Source organism: Thunnus thynnus, chromosome 19 (genome assembly GCF_963924715.1).
Source record: "Thunnus thynnus chromosome 19, fThuThy2.1, whole genome shotgun sequence".
NCBI classification, from domain to species: domain Eukaryota; kingdom Metazoa; phylum Chordata; class Actinopteri; order Scombriformes; family Scombridae; genus Thunnus; species Thunnus thynnus.
This window is the reverse complement of record NC_089535.1, coordinates 13,170,359-13,189,121: the sequence shown is the minus strand read 5'-3', so window position 1 is coordinate 13,189,121 and position 18,763 is coordinate 13,170,359. Positions and strand designations below refer to the sequence as shown.

Below are 18,763 nucleotides of genomic sequence, written 5' to 3'. Positions count from 1 at the left end.
CTTAATATTTCACAAACCAATATTTCCAAACTGTCCAAATGTTTATGTTCCAATAAAGGCAGTAAATGCCTTTTGCAATTTAAAATTTAATGATACAATTTTATAGGTTATCCTTCCCATCTTAGGAGTATAAAGAACTTACTTAAAATGTTAATTAAATTAAAGCCACTAAAATTTCTGACTTTGGTGGTGTAAAAAAAGACGGGCTTGTAGTGAGCAATCATTCAGCTGTCCATATTGCACATTTCACTCAACTCTTTCACAAGATCAAAACTCAGCAATATTCTTCACAACATTAGAAAAATATTGGGAAATATTTTTTTCAAAGCTTGAAAGAAAGAAAGATTTATGTGGATGGATGTGAGGGACGAGGTCAGGATGAGGTTTGACGCAAACTAGATTAAGGTAGGTGGAAAAAATCATATCTGTCTTTAAACTTAAAATTTATTGTGAATAATTGTGTGACAACCAGGACTTAATGTCATTAATATTTGTGTCTCACCAGAAGGTAGACAATTATAACATTTATTATAAAGTCAACTGTTTGGGTGACTGAAGCTGCCAAATTCAGAATTACCCATCAAGGCTACAAGGTGTGAGAGTTTCAAACATTATTCTATATAAGAGTAGTATAAAGAATATGAGGACTATAAGCGTTGCAGCATTCTGATGCCTGAGGAGGACTTGTTGGTCGTAATGTTGCAAATAAAATGTATTATTATTCTCTTTGTGTAGCATTCTGATACTGCCACAGTGCGATCTTTCAGCTCACAGGCTTCACAGGGTTTCGATAAAGGGAGGAACAAGATGTCTCCAGAGTTTTTTTTTTAAAAAAAGTCAAAGTAAAACATTTGATTATTACAATGACAGCATATAACCGAAGTACCCATCTGCCTATACATAGATTGGCATGTCCATACTCCCTCTTTCGAATTTTTTCAGCCTTGCCAGCATGTCTGAATTTAGGTTTGGTTGATTTTTTATAGCCTGCTTCACTGGTTTGCCATCAACATAATTGTTGCTGTGAAGACTTTTTTTGCCACCATGTCCAGATGAATCAACCTTTGAATTTTCTATTTAAATAGCTGGTTGTTGTTTTTACTGTGTGTATTGAAACGTCAATAATCTTTTAAGGCGCCAAGTCAGTGTGTGGATTCCAGGCTGTATTTCTGGAGTGTTGCCTGATTTTTTGTTTTTCTGTTAATTTTGTGTGTGTGAGCATTCTTCTGAGTAGGCTCAGGGTGGTCGTCATCGATCAAAGACTGATTGCTTGGCTTTTTGTGAGAGCAAAGGTTGAGAAAAAAATTATCATTCATAATATTATGTGACTAATATTGTGCTGTTTAGAAAAATTATGCCTAATTTAGGCTCCCACAAGGAGAACCATCTTTGTCTGGCCTGGATTTAGGCTTGGTAATTCATTTCCTCCTTAGCGACAAGGCTTCGGCTTGGTGGAATAATTCTTTTAGCATAATGTAAGTGTGCGTGTGTCTCTCTGTGTGTGTGCATGTGTCTGTTTGTGAGTGTGTGTTTTTTGTTTTTTGTTTTTTTTTTTGATAGAATTGGCAAGATTTTTTTTTTTGACAAAGTGGCAAAAAGGCCACTGAAGGGGAAGCAGCTGCAACTGGGAAGCAATGAGCCTTAGAGGCAGTTGAACTGGTTAATAAAGAGCACACTGATTAGTGATTAGCTCCCATGTGGGTAAGAGAGGAGGAGTGAATTTTAGGCTTACATGATTGGATGATGAACTAAGAGGAGGTTGCCTCTTGAATTTTAAACTGATAGGATAATAGAAAGAAGTGAGAATGAAAGGATAGCAGCCAAGAGGCGTGGCTTAGAGGGAGTAATAAATGAAAGCGTAGCCTAGAGGTGAAAGAATTAAAAATGAAGAAGCCTTCCTTATTAAACTTTCGCTAAGCTCAATTACAGTGATAAAAGACTTCTCTGATGAACCATTCAAATGAGAGAACATTGAAACAGAGCATCAAAGTACAAGCACATTTTTGTGGAATCTCTCCTTAGCTCAATAATACGTTTGCAGGATATAATCTAGTGTTACCGTTTTTTTTTTTAAATGTGATCCATTTTCAGAACTCCTGTTCTTTGAATGTAGCCAGACTGTTATCCAGCCAAAGCCCACTACCATTGCACTTTTTTTTCTGCTCACGACTGTGACTTGAATATGCCGTGTTGCCTCTTCTCTGCCCTACATTGGTGTCATGTTGGTGTGCTGAGTGTGCAAAAACACAGGAGGGGATACTGCTCAGGCTGGCTTCACCTGGCCTGGCCTCTCCATCATTAAAACTAACAGCACCAGCTCCATCAGCAAGGCAGTGCAGAGGGATGGGATACATGTGTGTTTGTGTGGAACATGTGCGTGCATATGTAAATGTGTCCTGGTCCTTGTCCCTTGGCATTGTCTTTCTGTTTCCTGTAAATGGCACACACTGTACATGCATTTATATTGTTGAGTGAGCAGCAATACAGGATCAATGAACCTGCTAAATAAAACACAGATTAGAAATATGCCATATTTTACAGAAGACTAAACATACAACGGCATGGTGGGAGCAGTGTGAAGCCATTTTTCAGGATACAAACTCCAGTTCTGCTGGAAGTTCTGGGCTCTGTTTGTTGGTTAATGGCATCGTCAGGAGTATTTGTAATAAATAACTATTTTAAATCTAATTAGTTACTTTACCATCTGAAAAAAAAATTAAAACTTAATAAAGTGACATTCAGTCCTACATCACCCTGTTTGCTAGTGTGAAACTACATGCTAAACACGACTGTGTCCACGGGTTGGTGCTCCTGTCAGCGTCGGAGCCTCCGTGTGAGATGCTTCGGTAGGTAAATGTGTGTTTTTAAAACTTATTTCAGGGCTGTGTTCACTCTCAGTCCAGCTGAGTCCTGCTGAGAGTAAACTGCGCTCGGGGCTGCTGCGCTTGGAGCTGTACTCAGTCCCACTGAGAGACTGACTGCCTGCGGACACGACTGTGGAATCGCTGTGAACGCCCCCTGATGACGTAATAAAAACTGTTTGTGCCAATTCATTTTAAAAGAACAACGGCCAATGGGGAAACTCCAACACTCAGCCAACTGACCAGTGGTGTGACTTCATCACTTAGTCAGTCAGTGAGTCAGTCAATCAGTAACGGACAGACATTTGAGGTTATAGGGCTGGTCCAGCCAATAATGATGCAATGTTACTGCCACAACATGGAGAGTACCCATGTTACTGCAGCATTACATCCATAATTCATTTGTTGGGAATTACACATAGCAAAACAAGTTCACAGTAAATCACAGTATACAGTCAGCTGATTAAATCATATATGAGATGCTTCTTTATTTACAGTGCACACCATACATCTTTTCCCAGTCAGCACACTGTCAGCAGTTTGATTCAAACACAAATCTGACTGAAACACAAATTATTTCCCTGTCTGGCTCAGGCATGCCTGTCGGATTTTGTAGGGTTTTCGTGCTAAAACGGCATTTCAGCGTAACAAATAGGCCCACTGTGGGCTGATATGCAATTCTTTATTCATAGTTCAAACACTTAGGATCTGTCTGTGTCTGTCTTCTCTGTCTGACACACAACATATAGGACTGATCTAAACAATCCTGGTACTTGGTTATTTCATGTTACTCCTAAATTAGCAGGGGACTTTCAGTAGAGTGAGGTGACAGGTTAGCACAGTGCTGGCAGAACTGCACTGGTTGAGAAAACAAATTATTCATGTTAAAAGACTCAATACATGCGTGTTTCCAATGGCTCTGCAGTTTTGATAGAAGACAAAAAGTGTGTCACCCGCTGAAATGTTTCAGAATTAATCAAACTGGGAATATTTTGATGTATTATTTCCTGCGTAAAGATTGACTTAGTAGGCATATCCAATTATCCAACTAAGACCGTGGAAAGAATGAACTGTACCTATTTGGCTACTTGGATCTGGATGTTGCATGTCCAGACAGAAGACAGCAGATAAATCAATGAGACTGAGAAAAGGGGCTTTTTGCTGAGGGTTAAGTCTGTTTCTGCTGTCTGATATAAACTTGAATTCAAATCAAAAGAGAAACACATTTAGTTTTGCCTGCATCTCCATCAGTTGATCTATGTTATTGGGTACACAATCACCCAAAGCATCAATTAGCCCCGACATTTTCTTGATTGTTTTACATTATTGTGCAAAACAAGTCCTGGGGGAGCAGCACAAAGACCTGTTCTGCTTTACAACTGGATTTCACATTATTACACTTGTTTTAGTTCATCTCAAAAATCAAATTAGTTCATATGTGTCCTTTGGCAAGTAGAGGAAAAGCCTACTGGAGATTCCCTAGATGTTCCACTTAACCCCACTGCAAAGCCTATGGAGTTTTGAAAACCAGTTCTATAATTGCCCCCATTACCTCAACTTCCATCTCTGGTCAACCCCCTTTTCCCTCTCCTCTCGCTCCTGTGTTCCCGTACTCACCATCTTTGTCACCCCAACTCCCCTAAGAGAGGAACAGGAGAGAGGCCCCCTCCAATTTCTCTCTCCCTCTAATAGGCTCTTCCTTGTGCTACATGATCACCAGGTGTCAAGATTAAAGAATGGCTACTGCTTCCCAGGGCAGACATAGATGGGAGACAGAGAAAATAGCGCTCCATAATTACTGATAAATCGAGCACACTGCCTCTCCTCCTTCCACTTCCTCCCAATCCACCTGGCCCTGATGTCAATGTGAGGGGCTGAGCAAGTTAAGTTGAGGAAAAAAGTTGACCACGCCAGCCACTTTTTTTTTTTGCACTGCTGATATTGCATTTAAGTTCAGGCAATTCAGGGCCAATTGACTGACTTCGAGCTTTTATTCACCCTCCAATCGTCTCCTCTTTGAAGTGGGACTCACAGTGCTAGACTCACACAAGGCAGCTACAGCCAGAGCACAATAGCACCAGCTTACACTGCAGCGAATCTATGCCATACTTTACTCTATCTAACACAGGTGGTGCCATTCTAAACATACAGTACAAATCTTGCCTCCAGTCGCTGACAGGGTTGTGACCTACAGAAGATGACGGATGCACAACAGAGCAAGCACCCCTCTCTGCTGAGCACTACACATGTGCAAATGAGAAGGGGCACAGGCTGGCAGCGGTGGTAAAGAATAGCCAGCTGGCAAGGTCTCCTCCCTCAACCAGGCAATTGCAATTGGTTGCCAGGTGGCAACCTACTGCCATTGTTTATTAGTAATCCCAACAGCCTTGATGGAAACCAAAGTAGAGGTGAATGGAGTCCAACAGTGCATGAAAGCCTCTGCTGCAGTGTTTTTTTGCAGTTTTGCTCTAGCCTGTCATATTGGAGAATTTGATTGTTTATTTGAGTTGGCAAGCAACCAAGTGGTGAGGAGGTTTTGGGCATTACCATCACATACAGTCTCCCTTTGAAATAATGAGGTTAATGAAGATATGCCAAAAAGCTTCAGAGATTTATTTGTTTTGATTTTTTTTTTCTGTTTTTGTTTGTTAGCTTTTTAATTCATCTTGCTAAACCAGGCATAATAAATGGGCCACGTGTAGCCTGACAATCAGACTGCATTGTCATTTTGTTTCAATTCATTCGCTCAGCTTTCTATCATGTTCATTTTAGCCAATTTCTGCTTGAGCATTATTTTGTTTTGTTTTGCCCTAATAAAATAGAGGGTGGTGTATATTCAGCCAATGTCAAAGAAAGTAACTGTTGTTTTGTTTCTGGGAGCAGTTTTTCACAATGGTCAAAGAAATATATCAATTTAAGAATTGTTATCACTGTAAGTCCACTTACAACAGCCTTAGCAAAATTGTTCCAATTATTTTTCTACCATTATTTTCATAGATAATAGCTTGCTACACCAATGAATCACCACTAGCTGTGGGTGAAGATTCAGAGGTGTGTCTTTTGAAGTCAAATTTTTTCCAGACTGCAAATCATGTGTCGTAACTTGAGTGTTAGGAAACTGCATTAAATATAATTTGTTAACTGTAAATTGACAATTATTCTTTAATCCATCAAAAGTAGAATAACTGGCTTAAAAAGTGCTCACACTGGAAAGTTCGCTTAAAATTCAGCATGAAGATGCCTCCCGTTCTTGCACTGACCCTCTTCATTGCTATTGATTTTATGCCATGTGAAAAAGTGTACAATGGATCTGGAGAATATATGACACTGAAAAAAAGTAGAGGCCATCTCAAAGCATATTTCCAGTATAAACACTTTAACCTCAGTGTTAAGGACTTTCATGGTCAGATAAAACAATACAATAGTAATAGAAATAAATTATCCTAGACAACTGCAAAATGTGTTTGCAATCTGGCAGTACATCCCCAATCTGTCCCATAAATTTGTCCTAATAGGTTTCTAATTCATTTCATTCATCATTTTGTCTGTTTCCACTAGTTCTCTGGCCACAATTCTCTTTCTACTTTTAAATATTCAAACACTTGATCCTCTTTTTCAGAAACCATGCTGACAGCTGACCTAACCCTCTTTCCTGCAAACTATGAGCACTTTTATAGATTGACCTTTTTGATCCAGAATTTAATAAAAGAAAAAAAACTTTTAATAACACAGCTGGTATTCTTTATGGGTGAAAATAATGTCTTTGCTTTTAAGTGCCCTAAAATAAGAGTGGAATTTTTCAAAGAGGAGGCTCTCAGCAGTGTCCCTACATAGAGTAGTGATCTTCTTTTATTGGGTAATGTAACAGTAATTTTACATTTATTTGTTTCACAGCATGGTCATCAATACTGTACTTTTTTTAGAAAACTGAGTTGGTCCAAGATACACAGTTCCATCTGCGTCAGTGTGTTTCAGTCAACATCTGCCAGCTTGCTTCATCTTCAGTGGACATTACATTTGGGATTTGGCAGGGTTCAGTTTTAGGTCTTGCTTTTTTGAGATATTTAATCCCACTTCACTCTCAACTTTTTTTTTTTTTTAAACCAAGCTGTGTTTTTTTAACCTTGGGTGATCTGGAAACACAACAACAAAGACTACAGGCCACATCAACCCATCTTCACATTTGTTATCTGGTAGTGTCAAAGTAATTCAATAATTTTACTGACTTCTTTTGAAACACATACAGCTTTAATTACTTAAACATACAAGATGTATCACAGGCTTAGGCATTCATTCATGCTGGTCCCTTTTCATACACATTCAAACAGCTTTTGCTTGTTGCCATTACGTAAATTGATGTTATGGAAGTAAGCAATAAGTTTTAGTTTAAATACAATCATAAAAACTGAATTAAAAAACATTTACCACAACATAAAGACTATTCAGAGGCCAAGCAATAACATTAACATGTGGACGCCTTGAAGCAAAAAAATATTTTATTTATTAGCTTTTAATCATATTCTTCATCCTGAGGCAAATCTAGTTTATATTCAATAATGTTCCGGACAATATTACAGCCTTCAGGTGTGAATTTGCCTTTAAACCACAAGTGTAAATGTATAGTAATGAAAATCCAACTACAGCAGTGAATCCACATCAGTGGGAAAGACAGGTCATTAAAAGTCAATTAATATTTTTTTTTCATCATTCATTCATTGAGTAAATTAAAAATAAAAATGGAAATTAAGCTGGCCAAATACAGGAGCATCAGTTGAAGACAGGGTACAAGATTATAAGCGTTATTATAGCAACAACTCTGAAAGCAATGTCAAATGACCACAAATATACATAGATCTCCGGTCAATCAATGTGCCTCAGGCTGTTTGTGACAGGATGCGGCACTTAGGCAGTAAAGTTCACATACGAGGAATATAGATATACTAATGGCTCGCCCATTGGGATATGTATGGATTGACGTTAGCGAACACGAAGGATCTATGTTTAGAATCTAATTAATATACACGTATGCCGTCGTGGCAGATTTTCAGCCTCAGCCACTCAAAAGATGCTCAAAGAGACACACACGCGCGCGCACACACGCATATACATGCAGGCACAGGCAAGGTCAGGCACATAAAAAAAAATCTATAGGTTGGTACTTTTGTGAAAGTGCTGTGTCAGGTCATTCATGTACTACTTCTGGAGTCAGTGGCACAATGCCTTTTACAGCAGTAAAGTTGTTGAAGAGAAAGAATGCTATGCTAATCAACTGTATTTCCTACAAATGATTTCCATTTTGCTTTAGCAGTTACATTTTAGGGGAAACACACTGCTGACTGGATTATGTTTTTCTTCAACCTATAACACTCCATACACACTGTGTATGGAGTTATTGTACTCTAAATATCTATAAAAAATAATTGCCAGTCATTCTACAATAATCATGTGAAACCACTTGCTTAACATTAGAGAAAGACTGTGCAGTCTGTAACACTGATATCTTGTATGATGGGATGTACCTCAATTCAATGAATTTTGTGAAATAAACACATCGTAATATGCAACTGCTGTGTGAGATAAATAACTTTTGGTTAGAGATGAAAATATTGCACAAATTTTTCCAGAGAGCTATAAATCTAAATTAGAATTATCAAATAATCCATTTAGTAGTATAAGTCAATTAACATAATTTGTGGCTGCAACATGTAATCAGAGTTTTAGGGTACATATTCATTTCACAATTAGATCACAAGTGAGGTTAGAAATGACCACTAATACACAAAATAAAATCACTAATGTCTCATACTGTACATGATTATGTAAGAAAGCTATTATTAAATTAATGTTTCTGTCCCTCACTTTGACTACATTCCATAATATTTTTTCCAATCCAAATTGAATATTCAAGTCATTTGCTGCATTGTAGGCTACTGCTGCCCTGAGCTGCAATATAGGTCACTGATGCTGAGAGCCACTGGCATGAGCCAACAGTGCATTGACTCACCAGCATCACATTGGTCATGGGTCAGTCTATGAATCTACCCTCTCTCCCAAATGAGTGCTCCACCGTTTAATTTTTCAAAATTGGGACATACTGTACAGTATGTACTGAAAATAGCAGCTTCTCATCTCCAACTAGGCTTCATAAGATAAGCCCCAGACTGTTCAAAATGCTTTTTTTTAGCTTTTTTTTTTTTTTTACAAATGTTCCTCTATTTTTAAGGAATAATTGGGGCTACCTAAAAGCACTAGGGTGACTGGATTAAAACCTTCTCTAAAAGCCCAAATACAACATTTTCAGACATGATTGTTCACATCTTTGAATGAGGCTTTTTACACTTGCAGACACTTAGCTGACTCACAGAAATAAGTATTATTTTAGGTTTGTTTATAGACCATAACACTGAGTGTGTACGTCCACAATTAGACTTATAGTTAGTTATATATCCAATTTTCTCATGACAAAAATGTTTACATTATTGACCACATATATATACATGTTAATTATAGTGAGAGTATGGTACATGCATATAATGAACACTACAACAACATATGTTAGACTTTGCACTTAAAGCCATCATTTTACATTATGAAAAGCCTTCTTTAAGTTTCCAGTTGCATTTATAAAGCTAAAAAAATATTATACTCACATTTGTGAGTTTCAGTGATGAAGACAGCACCTCTTTATGAGAGTTTAAACTTTCATAGTCATTTTCCATGGAGAAAACACAAGTGTACAAGTTTATGGCTCTCATGCATTTGGGAATGATCATCAAATTTTGGGTTTTTTAATTATGAATCAAATATGAGCCTCTAAGTCAGTTTAAAAACTTAAAAGTGTGTTCCCCCTACAGTGCTACAGCACATTGCCAGTTGTACAGAGACTAATGGATTTTTGAGGTGAATATACTGATACTCAAGATTCTGAACTCCCCATCACAGTCTGGTCTGTGCTTATTATGCAACTGACAGACAAAGATCCACACAAGTATAATTAAATGTGTTGGCATCATTTTGTTGCTTGCTTGCAGTCTATTTTCTGCATTATGCTGCAAAGCCTGCACTACGTAGGTGAATGGCAATATCTGCAGTACCAGTCAAACGTTTGGATACACTTCCCTATTCACTTGAATGAGAAAGTGTATCAAAATGTTTGGTACTATACATGCACACAACAATGTACCTATTGCTAACAATAAAAAGTAAGTCAGTTGTCTGATAAAATTGAAATATTTGTAGATTCTTGTCCCAATTACTTAAGAACTTAGGTTCACTTTTCAGAGAGCATTATGGCTATTTAATTGTTTGTTTGTACATTATTTATCATATAATGTATTTTCCCATCACTATCAAACTTTGCGAGAAAGAGATAACAGAGAGAGAGATAACATAGCACTGATGCACCTCTGTGGTATCACAGCATTTTTGGATGAGAAAACAGAGTTACTATCCTGGAACTCTTTGGTGGCTCTAAGCATTGTTGTTTTCCATGGGTAGCCTGGATATCACTGTCAGTGCAGGAGCAAATTTATTGTTGTAGACCACTGGAAGCTGTGAATACCACAAAAGCACTGAGGTACAACCAATCCATTGGATGTGTGCTGCAGAAATATAAAGAAGTTTGTACAGCAACTTTGTAAAAGCAAGTAGCCCATTATGATTTTGAACCAATCCTTATTGTAAAAGCTAAAATTAGGTAAATAAGGATAAACTAAAAAGTAACTGGACTTAGAGGTGTGCATTGGGATGGAGGTACCGAAGGACCGCAAACCTTGCATGAACTGGACTGTTAGTTGTGACAAATGTGCAAAAGTACTGATCTACAACAGGCACAAATCTGAAACCTCTGGGTTGAGGCAACATACCTGCTCTGTTCCCCTCTGGTCAAATTGAATGGACAGAATGTTTGCGGGTGCGGGTGGGAGTGTAACACACACGGGAGTGGGAGCGGGCTGTAATGGTCAGAAATCCAGTGGGAGCAGGCTGAGCAGGATTAAGAAAACAGTCTTGCACAGGGCTCTTTTTCATAGAGCATGCTAAGCTGGGGGCATGGACAATAATGTTTACTTGCAACTAATCAACAATATTTATTGGTCAATGCAGAAAGTGGTGTGACATTACAAGGTGAAAGGAAAACTAGGAGCGTTGAGGTCGGGGTGCTAGATAAGGGTACAAAAGATCTGACTTATCACACTAATATTTTGTCAGAGTTGACCATGACAACAATCTTTTCCTAATCTGAATCGAGACATTTAAGTGGACTAATGTTAACAATCATGCTTTAGTTGCCATAAATTGTAAAATGTAACACTGAAAAAAATGTTCAGTGAACATTAAAGGAAAATATGCTGGTTGTAAAACATAAGACAGCATAACATTTTCACCAAAATGTACCATGACTACGAAGAAAAAAATTATCAACAAAATGCAGGTGAGAAATAAAGTCTCAACAGCAATACGGACAATTGTCACAGCTGCACTTCATGTCCATATACAGTAAATATAGGCCCTAAGATATTTTACCACTAAGAGGACTGTATTTTGTTTAAAATACCTCAGACATAACTTCAAGACTGGAACAGATCAAATTATATTGCTGGAGGGAACGTGGGCAACAGGCAAATTAAGTTACAAGTTCTATATGTAATCGCCAGCCAGTACAGACCTCTATTGTTCAGTGATGTGCAAGACCACAGCAAATCTCCCTCTCACAGTAACACGGGGCAGCAACTCAAATAGAAATGTACAAGCGGCGCTATCACCAAGGCAATGTCAAGCAAGATAAATTACTGTAGTTATTACTGTGTTGTCAGAGTTATCATATTTTAAGGAGTAATAACTGAGCTACCTGGCAGTGCTTAATGACACAGAGATCAGGTTTGTAAAGGCTCAATTTATTATCATTTTTCTACCCAGCATCACCTACCTGGCAACCAGTAAATGGTAGGTCAAGATGCACAATTTGCGTGTTAATCAAATATGCAAGGTCTGCTGCTGTGCATGAAAGCAGAAATCTTCAGAACAAATATGTAAGGGGGGAGATATTCTTACTGAATTTCACTCACAAACTTTCAACAACCACTGCTGATACAAACTAGTCAAATTATGCTAATATAATCAAGATGATATTGCTGTCTGTTTTGTGACCAATATTATAATTTTTGCAAAAAAAATATTGCAAAATTTTAATCCAGTACAACAGATTTCTTTTTGTTTGTTAACTTTTCATCTGCAATTTATTTCTCGTTGTGTGCTTATGTGGCAAATGCAAATTGTGCTTCACTCGCAAACATTCAGACTGTGGTCCCCCTCTGTGAAGGGACAGAAGAAGAGAAAGAATGAGGGACAGGGGGACCACAGAGAGGCCACTTCATTCAGATGAAGAATTGTGTGTATTGAATGCTTAAATAGTTTCTAACAATAAAATTGTCACTGTTGTAAGGATTTTCTGAGCCTGTGTCACACAGAGCCTAAATTTAACATGTGTGGCTCCAGTAACTGAAATACATTTTCAAAACTATGGCTGCCTTCTCAGACAAGTCAATATTTCTCTATAGATTATACACCATATATATGGAGAGGGAGAGGATCACTCCACATAAATGTTATAAAAAGCTACAACAAAATTTCCCTCTGGAATCATTAATCAAAGCTGAACATGGTTTGAATTTTATGGTGTGCGAGAATGCAATAAACCACTCATGATGAGCCTTGGGCTGAGAATTCATACTCTTCAAGCATGGTTTAGACCCATGTGGTCTTACAGTACTGATAGCAGCACCACATAGGTCAGGACAGCCCTCAGTGGAGGTCAAATGATTCTGCTGTTTTTCCAAAATACTGTAAGCTCAGCAGCGTTTCTGTGAGTTTTTGTCACATGTCATTATGTGACCCTGTTGTTTGTTTCTGATAAAAACAGATTTTTCTGCAAAGCTCTTGGGACACAGGCTTCTAGCCACTACAGCTGCAGCCAGCACCCACATAAAAACAATGCCGTGCCAATACAAGGACACAAAGAGAGAGACACAGAGGGGGAGAGCTATTGGATTCTGCCAATACAAGACTAGTGCTGTTCTCTGTCCACCACAAAGAGAGTTTGTAAATATTATTAGGGGATAGAGCGACATTGTGTGCATGGGGTGAATGCAAGATTTCTATCACCTATTCTGTGTAATTGTATCTGGATGTTTATTTCCTTGCTATTAAGAATCACATGTGTTACAGACAATTCAGTAAGTTGCACTGCCAAGATCTGTAAAAGGACCTCCGCTGCTAAACGTTCTCTTTTCAGTCCTTGAAAGCATCATCAACATCAGGTCATCTAAAGCCGTGACACAAATATAGCTTTAAGCTACTGCTGGCATTTTCATTTTGCTAGTGTGATGTGGAAAGCTTTCCCTCTGAAAATGATTACATGTTGCCAGCATTTTGCCATTGAAAAGGCCACCAGATTGAATGAGGCATTCTGAATAAGGCAGCTTTTCTTCTGCAATTTCCGCTGCCAGTGCAATTTTCAGCTCTGCACATGTGGAGAAGAGGGCAGAACAATATCACATGATGTGTTGACTTGCTGTCAATATAATGTTAATTCTGAATATTAAAGCTTAACTTACATTCAGAATGCAGATTATGCACAGTCGGATGCCACTGACTTTTTTTTCAACTTGCTCTTTAAAGGCCAAGCTTTACAGCATTTCAGTTGAGATCTTGCATTGTTCATTACTCATTATTGTGTCCTATTCAATATTTTTTAAATAAGACTGATGACTTGTGCTCTCAACCTGGCAATGATGAATGCATAAAGTTTCTCGATATACTTGTTAAAACTACATGAATGTAGCAAATTGGGGCTGTTTTTCAGAAAAAGAAACAATGACAAACAAAACAAAAATTATAGAGGCAGTCATGGAAGTGCAGATAAATGCTTCCGGACTAATTTCAAACAGAAGTCCCTTCACTAATTTCATAGAGTCGGTATCAGTATCATACACTGTTATCTTGCCTTTAGCCAAATAATGACACCTAGTGTAAAAGAGCATGAGCTCCCCTCGCAGTAAGTCAGTGGAACAGCAATCAAAGGAACTTGAGGTTACACGGAACGGCAACTTTACCTCACTGGTGACACACACTCGCACATACACGCACAAACACACACGCGCACAGAACAAAACTAACATGTACGCGTTTGCTTTCATGCGTGCGCACTCTCATGCGTTCAGAACCACGTACAACACAGACCAGCACGCACACATAAACACATATCTAGCTGACAATCTGCTTTCACAGAAATGTATCCATAACATGAAATCTACAGAAGAAATAATAATAACAGGAAGCATGACTGCAACTCATTCCATATCCAATATCCAATCTCCAGTCTGGGATGACACTCACTTTTAGTTAATGGATAATGCAGTTTCCGGGGTAAATTGATCAACACGGATGGAAAAAGCCACGACTGGACTGCAAACGGAATTAGCTTGAATACAAATATTGATGCCGACTGCATAGTGATCTGTAGGCCTGCTAGTACACCTTGACTCTGAATGTTGCCCCTGTAATGCCATTCATTAAAACCGCGGAAGCTCTGCGTAATGTGCAAACCCCCCAAAATTCTGAGATCTGTGTGTCCCAATGTTTTATGCTCCTTTTCATCCGCACTTCTGCAGCATCACCTCGGGTAGATGATGTCTCACAACGTGCAGGGAGAATGCAGTCGAGTGCATATAATCGAGAGCATAACTCATTTACATAATGTTTGGAGATGATGTGTTTATAAGATGAGAAGACTCGCGGTATAATTTTTTTAATAGCCCCAGAACGCTCCGTCGACATTCACTCCAAGAGGAGCTTGAAGGGACTTGCACACCGATTATTTAAGCTTCACAGTGAGAAAAAAAAATTGCGTCCACCCTGAAAAGGACACCACCGGCCACCCCAGTAACATGCTGACCACGCAACATCGCCATAATTGTGCCACAATATAGCCCTGCCTACCCGACCACTACCTCGTGGTAAATGTTAGACAGAAAAAACACATATTTAGCCAAAGATACTCTCATAACATGTTAGAGGTGCAACCCGGTATAAACGCACTTACCTAAAACTGACTCTCCCCTCTTGGCTGTATTTGTGGTCGAAGATTTGTTAGTTCTCTAGCCAACAACTTCTGCTGGAGCATATGTATCCAGTGCTCATGCTGGTGGCTCAGTCGGTGATGTTGGATTGCGGATGATTTGGCAATCCTTTTCATGCTCAAGGGAAAAAAATCCTTCGTTTCGGCGTGGTCTCGGGCATTGGCGCGCAGAGGAATAAAGTAATGAAGTCCGTCAGGAGGGAAAGGAGGAAAGAGAGCTCTGGATGTGAGATTTATGCCGACGTGTTTGAAACTGTTCAGGTCTTTTTCTTTTTTTTTTTTCTTCTCACCGTAGGAGCCGTTTGCGGGTGGAGAGGTGTGGGATGGATATCTAGGAAGGGAGGCTGGGATGCACAGACTCAGGGCGAGAAAGGGGAGGTACAAAGAATACAGTCTCGTATTGTGGAGGACGGTCATGGCAGACAGTAAGGGGTGGGTCTGGACTGTGTGAGGCGGAAGGCGAGGGAACTGAGGGTGGATGAGGATAAGAAGCCGTGTCGTGACTTTTCTCCGCTGATAGGTAAATATTTACACCAGGGCTATGGGTTGACCACCATAGAATACATGACTGTCACTAATTAACAAGGCAGATTGGGGAGGATCTACGGTATGTTGAGAAGCAGATAGGGTGTATGATTTAAGAGGCATGAGAGATTTTTGAGAAAACTGAAACCGCACCAAAGTGGGAAGGCGTTGAGTTGCACAGAAGGTGCCAACATTATGCCACGTGTAGGCTGTGTACTTTGCATAAAATACAACGTGACTGTATGACTGTGTTAATATAAACTTGGACTGACTTGCTGTGAATCTAGTGTTTTTTTAAATCCTCCATAGCCCAGACATGGTGTGTGTTTCACAAGTGAAACACTGATGGTTGCTGTCCATGGTGCTGAAACCCAACTCACGAGAAATTCTGGCAGTTGTTGTCCATGGTACTAAGTCTAAATCAAGACTGAAACCCGGATAGTTGCTGTCCACGGTGCTGAAACTCAAGAGGCCTACAATACTACTGTTGCTGTTGTGTTAGCGATGTTAGGTCAGTGTGAGAGGTGTACTGTCTGCTGCTGATTTCACTATTGGACATACACAGATCATACATTCACTTGTTGAATGATTGGTCCATAGCTACCACTGAAGGCACCAAGCTAATGTCCTCGGTGTTGCCTCTTGGAATTATACAAAATTCTTCAATCATACATGAACATGTTGAGTTTTTCACAGCTGATTTACATTCTTTTTTCTTCTTCTTCTTTCAGACTTTATATTCTTAAATGTGACTGTTTGACACCGAAGAGAAATTAAAATAAAGGGATTTTGTAATGGTCCACCAAGAATTTTGACAATTATGAAGGGAGATAAAACCGAAAGAAAATGTAGTTAAAGTAACAGTTAAATTAATACAGAAAATGTGGAAGATTTGTTCAGCTCAGTAAAAGTGCACTGGGGAACTCAGGACCCCAGACCTTTTTAAAAATCCATGTCCCTGATGGCACTGGCATTTTTATATCAAATACTGCTCTGACACCTATTTAGAAACTTATTGAAACATGCTGCCAGCATAATGTAGGGGAATCACCTAAAAGAGCCTCAGATCTAAAGCTGTATTCTATATCTGCTATGTTAGACATTCGGTTGAATCAACTTGCACATCCCTTGATCACAATACCTCTGGTATTGCATACACAGTAGGCTGCTTTTTTGTGTCTTTGATCTTATACAAGACATACAACTACGATTATGTGATAATATTTGATAGGGATAATGGCACATGGTTTTGCATGCCAGTTATACGAACTCCAGGCATAACTGATGAATCATATATTCATAATTAATATTACGCAGTTGTTACTAGCTTATTAGTCATTACAAACCACTTGCTTTGCTTGGGATGTTGGGCTTGCAAGGTGGCAATATTATAAGAATATTTTTTGCCTTAATTACAGTTCTAAGTCAGTTTTATCCTTATAAATCAAAAACTAGAGAAAACGGAAAATGCTCTCTCACATTATGAAGTGAAGTCTAACTCATAGCTAATGCCTACATACTGTTTGACACTGATTATTACTATTCTTACTTAAGTTACACTTGCATGACATGACATTGCAGAACTTAATTACTGGAATTAACAGTCTTACAGGCATTCAGGATTTTTTCTTTTTTTTGTATAATTGTTTTAATTAAATTTCATGCCTTTCACCACAGAATTTTGCTTATAATCTCTTACTAACTAAAATAAGCAATTTTCACAGGTTGATGTCCAGTTAACATGAGACATGGATACATTCACATATATAAGACATAACACATTTAGTTCTCTGTCATGTATTCTCCACTGGAGTCCCTCCCTCCCCAGCTCTGCCATAGGTTTTTATAGGGCTGTGTTTTCTTGTTATCTAGAGAGATTGTCTTTCTTAAGGTCAAATAATATTTCATAAATTCTTTCTGTCTGTAAAATAAGGGCTTCTGTTTTTATGTTTTAAAATGAGTTTCTCATAAACAATGGGGGAAAGCATAATCTAAGTTCCCACAAGATATTTAAATTTTTCATCACTCTGAAAAATACACAGCTCAGATGAGAATTGAATTTTTGTTTTACAAGTTGTAGATATCCATTCCTGGATTTCACTCTATGTGTTGTTCAGGTTTGTACAAAGCCAGAGGGAGTACATGAGGGAGTCGTGGAAGCCACACTTCAAACACAAATTAGAGGTACTTGAATCAAACTTATGATCTCTACCTAGATCTTTATATCTATTCTTGTCTTTGGTTCATATTGAATTAACTGTAAATTTTCATCATTAGTAATGTTGTTAGTGAGATGTAAGCATATATTCCATTTTTTGTTAGCTTCCTTATTCCAATTATACAATTTTTGCAATGAATAATGTTGAGACTGTTCCTCGAGTAACATATTATATATTCTACTTATTAAGTGTTTATTTCCTCCCTACTTTAAATAGAATTCCCTAAAAGGGTCCTTGTACCTACCAAACTTTTTTTTTTTGTTAAATTTTTGCTGTAGCATGTGATTTTGTGAATCTGCTCTGAAGTTCTGTGAATGACTGAACTCTATTATACATCATTTATTTCTTGAATATATTTAATTCTTTTTGTGCTCCAGGTTCCCCAGTTGAGTATTTCAAATATATGTGTTTTTGGGAATACCAAGTTGCAGCCATAATATTATTCTAACTTTCTTCCATGATTTATTCTGCAAAAAAAGAAAGAAAAAAGAAGAAAAACCCCACAGGAAAACAAAAAAGAAAATTAATATCTATATATTTTGCAGCTCCAACATGTTGGTCTCACTTTCCCCTGTGTTATTAATCCCATAAATGAGTTTAGGTATGTACAGTACAAGAACACATATACCCATACTCTCCCAATATCTCATCATTAACCCACTAGACATTAATATTTCTTCTTTGCCATCCACTACACTCCAGAGGGTTTTCTCCTTATAATATCCAAATTCATTGCCTCCACAGTATAAATGTAAAATTGGTCCATAGCTAACTACTTAGCCAAGATTAGTCCTTTAACTTAATAATACTTGAATATCTTTGCATTTCCTTGGCTCTTAAGAAAGTGATAAAGTATGTCTTACACAACTACTGTATGGCCTCTTCTGGTTTTGCAAAGTTATTCTTTTCCTCCCCATCTTGTACTTGCTGGACTGCTGGATAATTAAGCTTGGTTTTGACATCCATTTTCTGAAGTTGTTCTCTCAGAGGCCAGAATGCCTCCCATTTCCTCTGTAGCTCAG

At 38.3% G+C, this 18,763-nt stretch overlaps 1 protein-coding gene across 1 annotated transcript in view; it reads right to left on the bottom strand.

Moving 5' to 3' along the window:
- The window catches only part of brinp1 (bone morphogenetic protein/retinoic acid inducible neural-specific 1), a 123,967-nt gene extending 108,353 nt beyond the window's left edge, over positions 1-15,614 (bottom strand). Inside the window, exon 1 of the mRNA XM_067574745.1 lies at positions 14,962-15,614. The gene's annotated coding sequence lies outside the window, so the exon portion shown is untranslated. The remainder of the gene's footprint in view (positions 1-14,961) is intronic.
- Between the last annotated feature and the right edge of the window lie 3,149 nt (positions 15,615-18,763).